Here is a 13661-nt window from a genome sequence, read left to right on the forward strand (position 1 = left end):
GGAGCATCAGTAGTTTTGAATTTTAATGGGACTTCTGCTGTATATATTGTGCAGGTTTGGTCCTACTCCCAAGTGATGCCTTTATGCCTACTGCTGTGGTAGCAGACCTGAGGCTTCTGTTTGTGTCTCTGGCAAACAGCAGATCAGGTGAGACTGAGTAGACCCTATTTCCGTGTTTTCTTGGTTAGCTTATACAGTTAAAAGTGAGTTGTTAGCAGGAAACAGAGCATGTAATAACTAGAGTTGGGGTTTTTTTTGGCTTTGAGTCATAAATCTTAAAGGAAAGGAAAGCCATCATGTTCATCCCCAAGTTTGTCGTAGAGTCAGCAAGGGGCAAGGCAGCAGTATGGGCAAGAAAATGAAACATGAAGGTACAAGTGCCAACGTGGGGGGAACTCACTATTGCTTATTGTCACTTTTGGTGTGACACAGGAAGTTCAGCTAATCCTCTTATACAGAGACACATGGGTGAGGGGAGATTGTTATCTCAAGCAATTTGCTGGCTCTATTCCTTTTTTTTTTTTTCCTTAGTGTTTCTTTTCGCCTAATTGAGCAGCATTTCTTCCTGGGACTGGTTTGCAATAATCCTGAGGCCTCATCTGGGAAAACACTGAAAAATACAGGAGAAGCAGCTATCACCATGAGTTTCTCTCTTCCTAAAGGCATCAGGTTTGGCCTCAAGTGCTGAGGGTTAAAAATAAGCTAAAGATTCAATGTGATGCAGAGCAGTGTGTTGATCAGAATGAGTGATCACTCAGGAAGATGTATCTATCTCAGACATCAGCTAAAAGGATGGGTAATTAACAGCCATTCAGAAAACAAGGAACTTGAGGTGGAGCCGGGGGTGAGAATTCCACCAGAGCTTGCACCAGAAACGTGTTGATTCCACTTTCATTGCCAAAGGGATGTATCATCTGGGGTAAATCTAATCAAGATCAAAAGGTGAACAAGAACAATAATAACTGAGGAGGTTTGGTTTTATTTATCCAGGAGATAAGGATTCAACTACAGGAAGAGAATGAGAAAAAGGCACCTCTTTTCTGAGTAGACAATTATTCCACCCACACTCACTCATCATCAAGATTTTAATAATCTGTTACTAAGGCTATTTAACAGTTTCTCAGCCTCAGGGCTGGCAATCTTGGTGCAGGTACTCTGCCAGTTGCCACAGGTGTCTTTTTACAAAAGACCTGAATAATTAACATGGGAGAGTGCTGAAGATGGCTATAGCCAGGAGCCATTCTTCAGCAGACTCCCAGCACTGTTCCTGGTGATAGAGCAGAGTTAGTGCTACTAGTAGGAGGACACATTTGAAAACCCTATTTTCATATGCAGACAGAGCCTTAGTCCCTGCAGGTATGAGACTGTTTCCAGCACCATGACCTTACATTCCATGGGAGTTAAGGGCTCTGGCTCCCAAGCCCTGGTGATTCACCCTGGAGTGTTTTAAGACATTACTGTCTTCGTTTACTAATAATACTATATTACTATAATACTACTAATGTATTTTGCTGTGGTGGCTAAAGAATTTATTCTCTCTGGCTGTGGAGATAGGTTACCTTTCAGTTAGGGTAGCTAAATCCCACAGAGACTACGAGTCAGAGCCACCAGTTGTGAGAGAAAGAGCCAGAGCAGACATAACTCACAAAGGAGTTGTAAAATAAGTAGTATAGTGGTTTTAAGATAAAAGATGTTCTGCTGATGTCCTGCTAGCACAGGACCAGGAAGTGACAAGTTTGGTATATATGTCATATCTAGACATATTTTTTCATTTGGCTGAAGTTCATCAGTTGACTGCTGGAACACCTCTGTGCTCAAAGCTTGGTTCCAAACAGAGAAAACTCCAGGGGTGGATTAAACAAGACTGATGGTGTGTTTCACCAGGTTTTTGATTCAGGTGCTTGGAGAATGAGTTCACCATCATGTGGTGTGTCTTGTACGTTCAGGTCACTTTGGTGTGTCTGCTATGCACCTGCATCACAGATAATAACTGTATTTCCTTAGTTCATGTCCATATTGTGAGAAAAAATGTGTTAAGAAATGTAATTACCAGATGCTACAAAGGTGAGGGCATCTTCAGTGAATTTTTTTTTTTTTTTTTAGGTTTTTTGTTTCTTTAATTTGGTAAAGTTTCTTTATATTGGTAAAGTTTGATCAAAGCCAGAATTTGCTTTTCTGTTCGGTGCTGATTTATTTGTGTGGGGAGCAGAGGCAAGAAGAAGGGAACTTGTACCTATGGTCACTATGTGTGACCAGCACAAAGTAGACCTTGCACCACAAGATACACAGGGAATGCTCTGTGATGACTTCTCTGGGATACTGCAGTGCTTCAAACAGCACAAGGAGGAGTAAGAAAAGGGCAGGAATTGCTGGATTTGTGGATCTGTCTCTTCCTTTTGCAGGTCTAATGCACACCCTTTAACCCTTTCAGTGAGCATTTCAGCTTGCAACACTGAAAATATATGGAAACGTCATGTGGTTTTTAGCCACAGATAAGCTTTCTGAATACCTACTCTGTAGTATTAAACTGCAGCTCTGACAGATAGCATTCACAGTTGCAGAGACTGTAAAGAAATGAGAAATTTATGAAATGCTTACATAATGATTTCTAATAACATGTTTAATAAATATTCTTGTGGTTATATTTCAGGTAGATGAGCATTAGATTTCTATTAATCAGAAAATGAATGTCTAACACCACTAGAAGAAACAGACAGAATTGCAGCCGAATATCACAAATGAAAAAACACTCTCCACTGTGAATAGGACCATCATATTTCCCAGTAGCAGCTCCCTGCTTTCCCCTAATTCCCCCTGCATTTTCCCCTCCCTCCTTAAACAGGTACCCATACACTATGGGAGGAATGACAGCTGTTCTTCATGGAATGACAGCACAGGGATATTGCATCCTCCCTTAAAAAAAAACAGGCAAGGCACAGGATAAGGTCAGGGAAGGGAGACAAAGGGGGCTTCCATAGATGGCAAAGGGTAATTTATTGACAGATGAGATAGACGTTACTACAGAAAAATATTAAATGGATTCTTTTCTCCTGTCTTTGGAAGGAAAAAAAAAAACATGGGAAGGGTTAGGAAGGACAGATGCCAGAAATAGAGACAAATTTCCCAGGAGAGGAAGCAGAAATCCTGAAGGAAATTAGGATCACGACACAGCACCAAAGAAAAAAATAAAAAATCAGAGCATCTGAAAAGCGACAAAATTCTGACTTAGAATCCAGTATAGAAGCAATAAAATAAGGCAGTGGAGAAGGAACACCACCACTGTTGGCAGCCACACTTCAAATGCACTCTGTGAGAAAAGGAAGTGCTGGGGAAACAGAAGGTCTGATTAAAAGCCAGTGTTTGAAAAGGGCTGTGAGGACATTACAGAGTTGTGCATGTGCCTGACGTCAGCAGTGAGGAAGACTCTGGGAGCACTAATCAAAAGGAGGCTGAGAGAGCATATGGAGCATGGAGGTATTATTAAGGACAGGAGTGAGCCAGGGTTCATGTAGGAGAGCAAGCTAAGCTCAGGAGATGGGAGGAAAGAAAAGGCCAAGTGTTCTCGTGCAGTAAACTGGCACGGTGCTATCAACTTTGACAGTATGTCAGTTCCCGCTGCAAGGACAGAACCTGGTAAAAGGCGTAAATAATGATTGTTATGAATATGGTTTCCCTGGCCTAGATCTGTAACTTCTCTCAAGATAATTGCACAGAAGAAGGCAGGAAAAGCCAAGGTACCAGTGCACTCTAGTTGGGGTTCTGTAACTCCACATGCCCCTAGCCAAGGTAGGAAGATACCAAGGAGGTGTTCCTAGAGCTGCTGACATTTAGAGAGGTTTACAATTTTCATCTCTCAGGGCCAGACTGACAACAAAGGCATCACCAAGGAAAATTTCCACAAAAATAAAAGCAGCAGAACAAAAGAAATTTGAAGAACAGATTTCATTTACAAAAGGAATAGATTTAAGCTGAACAGCTCCTTCGTGCAAAGAAAACGGGTTTTAAAGTGTGTGACTCAGTCCATGTGGTAGAATAAGGGAGTAAGACTCTCTATGTCCACTGTAATGTGCCACATGTTGTATGTTTTAATCCTGTCACTGCCTGCCTACATCTTGGCCAGACTTCTCCCTCAGAGCAGGTTCTTCTACCAGTTGGCTAATCTCACCCAAAAGCACCATAGCCCTCCCATTCCAGCAAGCACCCTGAGCTCACAAAATCATCTCATACAAAGTGCAAGATAGTCAGAAGCACTGGGCATTGTTTTGTCAGCTGAGTTCTTTCCAAACTAACAGGTTTAAAAGTGACAGAATTAATACTAAACACAGGTTTTAAATTATCCAGATGGGGAGTATTCTTCCCATTTCCATGACTGCCATGCTCACAGCTGAAGGGAAAAATAGCCAAGTCTACACTGTATTTGAAGCTTTGATACTTCAGAGGCATTTGAAGTCTTTTGAGCCTTGGGGGAGTGAGTAGGACAAAGCAAAAATAAAAGCTGGTGCTTTGCTGAGTTTTGCTGTTAAATGCAAAGGAAGTGTTAAATGCTAAAGAAGGCTTCTGGTTTCAGTGAGTGATTTAGCCTAGCTTTCTGCTAGAAGGCTGCCCATGCTCAAGTGCAATCTGCCACACAGAGCCAGAGCCAATCTGATTGTTTATGAATCATTTCTCAAACAGAAAAACATGGGTAGAGCTGCCAATTTTGCCAGGAATATATGCCTCATTCATGTGATGGTCTGCATTTACATTTGAAACCACCTGCATCATCACAGAGTGATCCAGATCCAAATCTCAGCACTGGAACGTTCAGTGCAGCATATCTGGCTTTTAGGGACTTGCCTGCATACCGACCTTGCAGTTCTCTGCTGGGTCTGTTGGGTACGTGGCTTCCTTCTGTAACTGTCTGAACGCCACCATGGTGAATGGGAAATCTCTTAAGGAAACAAATAAGAAACACCAAAGTCTGGGTCTGCTTCAGTCTTACACTAGTGTATTTAAGGATTCCTACTGGGTTAGGGTCCTGCTGATGCTTTTATCTTGGAGATAGCAATTTCAGTGGCCACAGGACAGTTATTAACGCCATGCTATAACCTCTAAAAAAATTGATAAATTTTCTGTCAAATCAACAATTTGATCTGACAAGCCCCATACCCACATCATTGCTAGATCTGGCATTAAAATTGTGATGTCCTTGTGCTTCCTGGAGTTTGAGAAAGGCAAGCTGAAGGAGATGGGACCACTGTTTCAAGTAGCAGTTATACTGAATTATAATGGATAAACATGAAAATTCAATGAAGCACTTCTTTGCAGCCTGTGCTCACAGCCCTGAAGTTACCCTTGGTTCTCACAGCAGCCTTATCCACAGACAAGCCTATCCATGGCCCATAAGCAGGTAAGAAAAAGCAGAGAGTGGCCTTTGTCAACTCAGTAGCTCAGTGTTCAGGCCCATCAGCAATTTAACTTACTGAGAGAACCTGAGTCCACATCTGAGGAAGTAATCAGGCTCTTCCCTGTGTTGTTGGTTAGCCTAGCCTGTTTCTCTATTTCTGTATTTTTACATTTCTATATTTCTATTCTGTTCTACTCTACTATATGCTACTCTGTGCTGCCCTACTGTCCTGTCCTGTCCTATCCCACATCATCAACTATTTCCCTTTGAATTAATTATCTAAGTATTCTTTGGGCCAGAAAGATGCAGCTCAACTTTTCAGGTTAGCAGTCAGGAGCCATGGGAAAAGCCTGCACTGATGAATGCTTAATTCTTTCACATTATGTGTTCTCTGGCAGAAGGCCTGAAATGTGTGTCTGCCCCTCTCAGGAGAATGCCTTAATCACCATAGTTGTGCTTGTGCTCTCTGGAGGCCAGTGAGTATTTAATTGTGCCACAGAGCTGAGTGATTGCTCAGGGACAATGACTTTGTCAGCAAGATGAATTTAACCTTATCTTTTGAAATTTCCTGCAGACTTCCTCTGCTGCAGTATTCACGTATGACACTGGACTCAGTCTCAGGGTCTGAAACACACTGACAGATGCAATCTCTTTTTCTCAGCCTGGGTCTGTTTCATTCATTTAATTTGTAAGTCTTTTAGGGTGAGAACATCTTGAATTATGCTGCATGCAGAACATACTGCAGTGGGGTTCTGGTGCTAGGCAAGACCTCTGGATACTAATGCAGTAACAGTAAATAACTATATCATTAGCTATTAGAAAACCCAAAAGGCTGCTGAGAAATAAAAGGGGAAATATTTGGAAGTGTTGAGCATGGCTATCAGACAAAAAAGGCTCTCTCCACAAACAGCATGAAAAGCACAGTGTCCCTGCATCAGGGCAGGTTCTATGGCAGGGCTCTGCTCTAGCAATGCAGCAGGCAGAGAGGGCCATGCTGTTTGGGAACAAAGTCTGTAGTTTTAAAGGTAAGCTAAAGCACCAGTTTAAAACGCTGGGTCTCAGTGTGGCACAGGAAGTGTCACAGTTCTTGGGGAAAAGGGAAAGTATGAGCTGAAGGCAAACATTTTTTTTTTTTTTTTCTGTTTCCCCATGTATAAAGTGGAGGAAATGTTCCCTATTAAATTCAGCAACCAATGCTGAAAAAATTCTTTGGCATCCTCAGATAGAAGATGCGTGGTTTTGAAATTCAACATTTGTACTTTTTCCTTAAGTGGACTAAATTTTTTAGCCCAACTTGTCAGAAATATTCCTGCCTTTTTCCTAATGCTTTTGCAATGAATAGCTATGATTTTTTTTCTTTTTTTTTGCAAAAGAGAGACTATTTCACTGACATTTTCTAGGAGAAAAATGATTTCTACTTAGCAGTAACATTAAAGCCTTTGAATTGGGCCACATCCTGCTGCCCATGCGGTTCTGGGGACTCTTGGAAAATATTTCAAACAGCAGAGAAAACAGTGATTACCATTACACAGTGTCTCAATGGTGTGAATATTGTGGGTTATTTTCCATTTGACTGTTTATGCCCTATTTACAGTATAATCACACCAAATCAGGTTATGGCATGGCTTTTTTTTTTTTTTGTAATGAAAATAAAATCTAACATATATATATGTGTATATATATATATATATATTTTAGTTTACTGTAGCTCTCCCTAAGAGCTAAGGAATTTTCAGGCATTAAGCAAGGATGATCTCTTCTCTGAAGCATTCACAACTGAGGTAGAGACCAGGAGAAAGGTGACTAAGAAAAATAATAGGCAAGTTATTTACCATTTCTGTACACTTGCAATAGCTATACTGTTGTGAACTCGGCAAAAAAAAAAAAAAAGAAAATAATTATAAAGGGGACTTAATTGCAGACTGAAGAAAGATTTGCCAGTGAGGTGAGGGATTATTTTGCAGTGTGTAAGTGTCAACAGACAAAGCTGTGGACACATGTATGAGGTCAGTTCAGTGAAACCATACTCTTATCACACCATCCATATCAGGCAGTGACACTGTGTTACAGGATTAGCAGAAAACACTTGTCTGAATTTGTAAATGGCAGTTTAACAGGTTAACAGCTCTGCAATGGAACATCATTGTTACATTGATCAAGCAGAAGTCTCACCTAAGTGCATGCCACCAAAGAAAATCTGGTATCAGAACTAGCCAGCACTTTCTAGCATGCTCTTTCTAGCATCCCATGGAGGGGGGAATCTGCTAGCCAGCACTTGAGAAGACCTGGGCATCAGTCACCTCAGAAAGCAGAAGACACATAGTTCTGCCACATATCTACTGATTGAAAATCATGTCCCAGCTGCCTCTCCAGTGAGCCTGCAGGAAAAACAGGATTGCTCCCAGCGTTCAGAAGGATACATACAGATCGAAAGGGCAGTTTGCTAAGCTGATCCATGGCAGTTAGGGAAGGAGATGCTTTCAGAGAGACAGCTGGGTTTTCTGCTCTATTGAGACAAGGAGGCACAAAAGTACAAAATGTAATCAGTTCTTAGTAATGTTAAGTTTGATGGCTTTGTAATGGAAACTGCTGTGCTTGAAGGTAGCTGACATAGTTTCAGGCCCTCAGTACAAAAGGTGTGAGAAAAGTAGAATAGAAGGACAGGACCTGGGATGGGGAGTATCCCGGACTAGCAGATGTCCAGGATGAGAGCAGTTAAACTAACTGATAAGTAGAAGGCCAGGATGATTGCTATGTCGGTAATGTTAATTAAGCTTGTTGGGAAAAGTAAACGACCCTTAAAGACCACCATCACATTTTTGTATGCATGCCGGGAACTTTTTGGAAAATGATGTAATATACAGGTCATCAAATGATGTAATATACAGGTCATCCATATAAGGGGACACACGTTAGGAGGAGCTATCCCCGTGTCTCCCGGCGCCGCAATAAAGAATACCTGCTTGTCAACTTGAAACTCTGCTGGCAAGTTTGTTCCTGGAGTTTTCTCTGAATCACTATACAGTATGATTCCATCTTCCAACTGTGTTTCCTTTTTGTTATGAAGGAGAAATAAGCTTAAATGAGAAATTACATGTTTGTTTACTGTCTTAGAACCACAGAATGGTTTGGGTTAGAAAGGACCTTGAAGATCGCCTAGTTCCAACCCCCTGCCATGGGCAGGGACACCTTCCACTAGAGCAGGTTGCTCAAAGCCCCATCCAACCTGGTGGTCTTGAACACTGCCAGGGATGGGGCAATCACAGCTTCCTTGGGCAACCTATTCCAGTGTCTCACCATCCTCACAGTAAAAAAATTCTTCCCAATATCTCATCTAAATCTACCTGATAAATAATAGTAATCCCTTGCCTATTCCTTTTTGTTTTTTAATTTGTTTGAGATCCTGGCCCTTCTGTGACCGTTCACTCAACTCCTGCATAGATTTTGGCTAAGCCAGCTCATGCCAAGGCCTAATCTGTGCTGCCAGTAGTGCCTTTAGTCATAGCCAGAGCATCGGATAGGCTAGGCAGGTGGCCCAGAAGAGCTGAGATGCCATTGTGTAGCCATAATCACCTGCAAATTGCTGTCTCCTGCAGCCATCATTTTTTGTCTGATGGTTTCCTGTAAATTTAAGAGATCTAAAGAGTCTGTAATATTTTATTGGTGTCAGAAGAGGGATCTCCCTTGGACATGCTTTGTTGGCAAGCACAAGATGCTTTGCCAGGCCTGTTGAGGCAGTGGGTTTAGTGTAACTGTAAAGATACTGTCTTTGTGTGTCTCTGTGCCATGAAAAACAAGACACTGACTGCCAACAACTGGGAGAAGAATTTGAGAAAGAGGGGTGGCAAAATCTCAAGCGGTTTGAGAGCCACTGTTTGGATGCTGATCATATTTGGGAGGAGTTTGCCACATGGTGGGCTTCTTTTAAGTTAAAGAAAGGAAAAGGGAAGTTGCTATGTGCTGGATGCTAGGCAGCTGTCAGAGGGCAGCAACGGATGTGACTAATGAGTCTGATTCAGAGAAAACTCCAGGAATAAACTCTTTCAGGTTGACAAGCAGGTATTCTTTATTGCGGCGCCGGGAGACACGGGGGATAGCTCCTCCTAACGTGTGTCCCCGAATTGCTATACAGGTCATCCTTATATGGTCACTGGGCATATTACATCATTTTCCAGAAAGTTCCTGGCAAGCATACAAAAATGTGATGGTGGTCTGTAAGGGTCGTTTACTTTTCCCAACAGTCTTCATAACCTGCTTAATCAACATTACAGACATAGCAATCATCCTGTCCTACTTATCAGTTAGTTTAACTGCTCCTATCCTGAACATCTGCTAGCCCCAGATACTCCCCATCCCCAGGTCCTGTTTTTCTATTCTGCTTTTCTTACACCTTTTGTACTAAGGTCCTAAGGACCTGAAACTATGTCAACTACCTTCAAGCACCACAGCAGCACCTTCAAGCACCTTCAAGCACCTTCAAGCACACCATTACAAAGCCCTCAAACTTAACATTACTTAGAACTGATTACCTTTTGTGTTTTTGTGCCTCCTTATCTCCAATAGAAAGGGGGAAATGTTCAGTTTAAAAGGATAACAAATAGGGAGCCAGAGAATGCAGGGAATGTAAGCACAATACCCAAATCTATCAGCACTAAACCTAGACCAGGAACATGCAGGAAACAAGGGTGGGAGCTTAGTTCACTGGTAGTACTGGTGACCAGTGCTCCCACTGCTGAGAATTCGAGTCCAGAGGTGATGGTTGTGATGCACGGATAGACTCCACAGCCCTTCGCATCAGTTGTGGTTAATGTCCCTGCCTTACAGCATTCCTTATTGACACAGGAGCCCAAATATCGATGGTAGGTAAGAAGCTTACAAAGGACAGCCTCTGCTTAGCAAGCAGTTAGCTTCTATTGTAGGCATTAATGGGAAAATCACTAACCACCCACTGGTCAGGGCTAAACTAGTTCTGTCTAAGGGATAGACAATCCACCTGACCTCACTTTTAGGTTCCCGTAATATATAGGGTATGGATGTGTTAAAGGGTCAGTAGTGGGGAAAACGGGGAATAGGGAACCATCCTCTCTTCCCATCAGTTTAGCTCCAACAAATGTATCCCCAAATGTTAATCTGTTGCAAACAGCTGCTCCTTTACCCATAGCAAGCTAGTTAGTATTCCACAATACAAATTACCTTCTGGTGCTATTTGTCCTGTTACTGAATTGATAAAGGAGCTGGAGGAACAGGGAATCATTGTCACATCTCATTTCCCCTACACTTCTCCTTTATGGCCAGTAAAGAAATGTAATGGCAAGTAGCAACTAACAGGAGATTACGGAGCCTTGAACACTACCACTGAACTGCTCCCTGCAGCTGTTCCCAGTATAAATGATGTAGTCAGTTTTCTTAATGAACAGTCCCATGTGCTGAACCAACACCAGCAGGACGCTTTGAACTCAGTGTGGCATCCAGGAGATCGGCTGAGATCACTTGGAAAACACTGGATCACTTTGCAGCACTTCTGAGGGAAAGGAATATGGGAGACTGTAGATGTTGTGGGAGTGAAATTAATCATATCATCCAAGACCTAGGTCTACTTTCCCTCTCCCTGGGAACTGCTGAATTCCTAGACAAACAAGTGAAACCTGTCATTCAAGCGGCAAGTAGATAGGAAGTATCCATCTATAAAGTACGCTTAACTTTGTTAATGCTTTCTGTGGTAAAGTGGTATCACTGGAGATAATGTTGACAACACCTAAAAGTCAAGAGCCTTCCTGTATTGGACATTTCAACCCTCACACTGCGGCATCTGACGCTGTGTTATGTAAATGTAGATGTATATGCAATGCCCAAACACACTCATAGAAGCTTGCAACCTCCACACCACTTCCAGATGTGCTCTTTGTTCAATTTGGGAGTATGAGCAGCTGTCTTGGGCGACATGATCTAATGTGAGATGTCCCTGCCCATGGCAGGGAGTTGGAACTGGATGATCTTAAGGTCCTTTCCAACCCTAACCATTCTGTGATTCTATGATCTCTGTTTGTAAGACAGGGATGAGGACAGAGACAGGAATATTGGACTTTGGGTGCCTAAATCCTTTTTGTTGGCCTTCAATGTCTAGTAGCCCCAGATTATTCCAATACCTTTTCAGAAATGAGTAGTGAACTTCAGTGGAAGAAAAAGCTCCCTCAGAATAGAATAGAATAGCTGTCTCAGGACTACTCTCATACTTCTACAGCTTAAAAAAAAATAAATATATATATATATATATACACACATGAGGGAGGTACTGATGAACAGTAGTTTCAACCAATGAAACAAATGCTCCAGGCTGAAATCTCCTAAAAGCAAGTTGCAAGGTATCTCCACAGCCCAGATCACCAGACAGCAGTTAGTTTCTCAGGCACTCACTCTTCCTTTCATCTTCCTGATGGATATTTCATCTGAGTTTATGTTCTCCTCTCTTGCCTTCCTTTCACTTCTCTGCCTCTCTTTCCAATAAGACTGTGATCTGTCACAGACTCTCAGTGGACAAGACCTATACCTCCCATCACTGTCAAAGCTAGTTACACTAGACAGGCCAGGATGAAAAGTGGTTTGGAAGGGAGAGAAGCTGTCATGCTTCAGGGCATAGACTTGAACTGTAACCAAGAAAGAGAGATGAAGGAGGGCTTCAGGCCAGGCAGGGAGAAAGATTTACTCAGGGCAGGTTATTCCATAATTACCCACTTAAACTTTTTTTATACCTTCTGAGATGCATCTGTTTCTGGCCAACATCAGAGACAAAAGGGGTAGATCACTGGCCTGATCCAGAAGGCAAATGAGTTTCTTCATTATTTTTGCTGGTGCATCTTCTGAAACTGCAGTGAAATCCCTTGCCAAGCATGACCCTTGCTCTGCCAGTGATAGCCAAAACCCCTTCCCATAGCCCCATCCTTCACACTTCCACAAGGAACACAGAGAGAAGCCAGTACAAAGCCAGGTCAAGATTATAAGAACAAAGCCTTGAAGACTGCTTTTAGATACCAGCTTTACTTCAACAGAGGAGGAAATTTTCAAAGAAAGAGGTGAGCTCTTTCTGTCTCTTTCTCAGGCAGGAATCTCTTGGGAGGAGCAGAAAACAGCTTTCATTTTAGTGAGTCATGATATTTATGGCCCTTTTATGGGTTTTGTTTGAAAATATAAAAATAGATGGACTTAAATCTGTTTCAAAAGTGAGGGGATGGGAAGGGGAGAGACAGAGCATATGAAGGGCACGTGGGTCTGAATCATTTGCCAGTGTTCAAAAGAGGATCAAACACCTTCTTTGTTTTAATATGGACCCCTTCTACCAGTCATGAGGATAATGTCTGACCTTTTCTTGCATAGACCCTTTTATCCTTAATGACTTTTACAAATTTTCTATGTACACTACCACCAAGAACACTCACCTTAGGATGCAACTATTAAATTATGCAACCTCAGCACCATGCAACAGTTCAGGTGTGATTGCTCCCAGAAGCAGACTTTCAGATCACGTCTCCTGCAGAAATGAAAGCTTTGTACTGTATTCCTGAGGGGCAACTGTCAGCTTCTGCTTGCTCGCATACCAGAGTCTCATGTGGGCTTTTATTCATCCTATTTGTGGTGTCTGTTCAGCAACTGAGATTGCTTAGTTTTGAGGGCCTCCTGCTTTTCAGATGTGGAATCTTCTCTGACCCTTTGCCTCTAGGCAATACTTTCGATCCAATTCACAGACTAAGGAGCACATGCTTTGCAAAATTATTGAGGGAGGGAAGTTTAAAATGAAGAACTGGGGTTTGCATTTAGTTTTGAATGTAGTTAGGCCCATGGTCATTTTATCTGCTCTGGGGATGAACCTTCATAGATTGTGACAGATACTGGGAAATTTCCCTGAGCAAAATGTACAAAGCTCCCCATTAATTGGTAGTTCCACAAGGGCTGTTGTGTTTCACAAAGCTCTCCTCTCAAGCAAGGAGGGAGAGATGTCCTGCAAAACTAATGAACAGCTTTCAGCTGGATCTGAGTTCAGTATGGAGTCATTGCAAAGACCAAACTGCTGGGATGGTCCATGATGGTCCATTTGCAATGTTTAATACCAGTTGGTTGTGTGCTGCATCTTTCTTTGATATGGTGCCTGCAGTAATCAAATGGAGAAATCACAAATAGCAAATCTCTAAAATCAGGCATGTTCCTGGCAGGACCTGACCTGAAGCATGTAGCTATCTGGCCAGTTGTAAACAGTTCTTGCCACCATGGTTATTTTCTAATA

The 13661-nt window shown here is 42.2% G+C and overlaps 1 long non-coding RNA gene across 1 annotated transcript in view; it reads left to right on the plus strand.

Moving 5' to 3' along the window:
• LOC134161619 (uncharacterized) overlaps positions 1 to 13661 on the plus strand; it is a 226094-nt gene that overhangs the window by 105318 nt on the left and 107115 nt on the right. The gene's annotated exons all lie outside the window — the stretch shown is intronic.

The sequence above is a fragment of the Pezoporus occidentalis genome, unplaced genomic scaffold (genome assembly GCF_034315485.1).
Source record: "Pezoporus occidentalis ecotype Australia unplaced genomic scaffold, CSIRO_AGI_Poc_V1 ctg177, whole genome shotgun sequence".
In the NCBI taxonomy this organism is placed as follows: domain Eukaryota; kingdom Metazoa; phylum Chordata; class Aves; order Psittaciformes; family Psittacidae; genus Pezoporus; species Pezoporus occidentalis.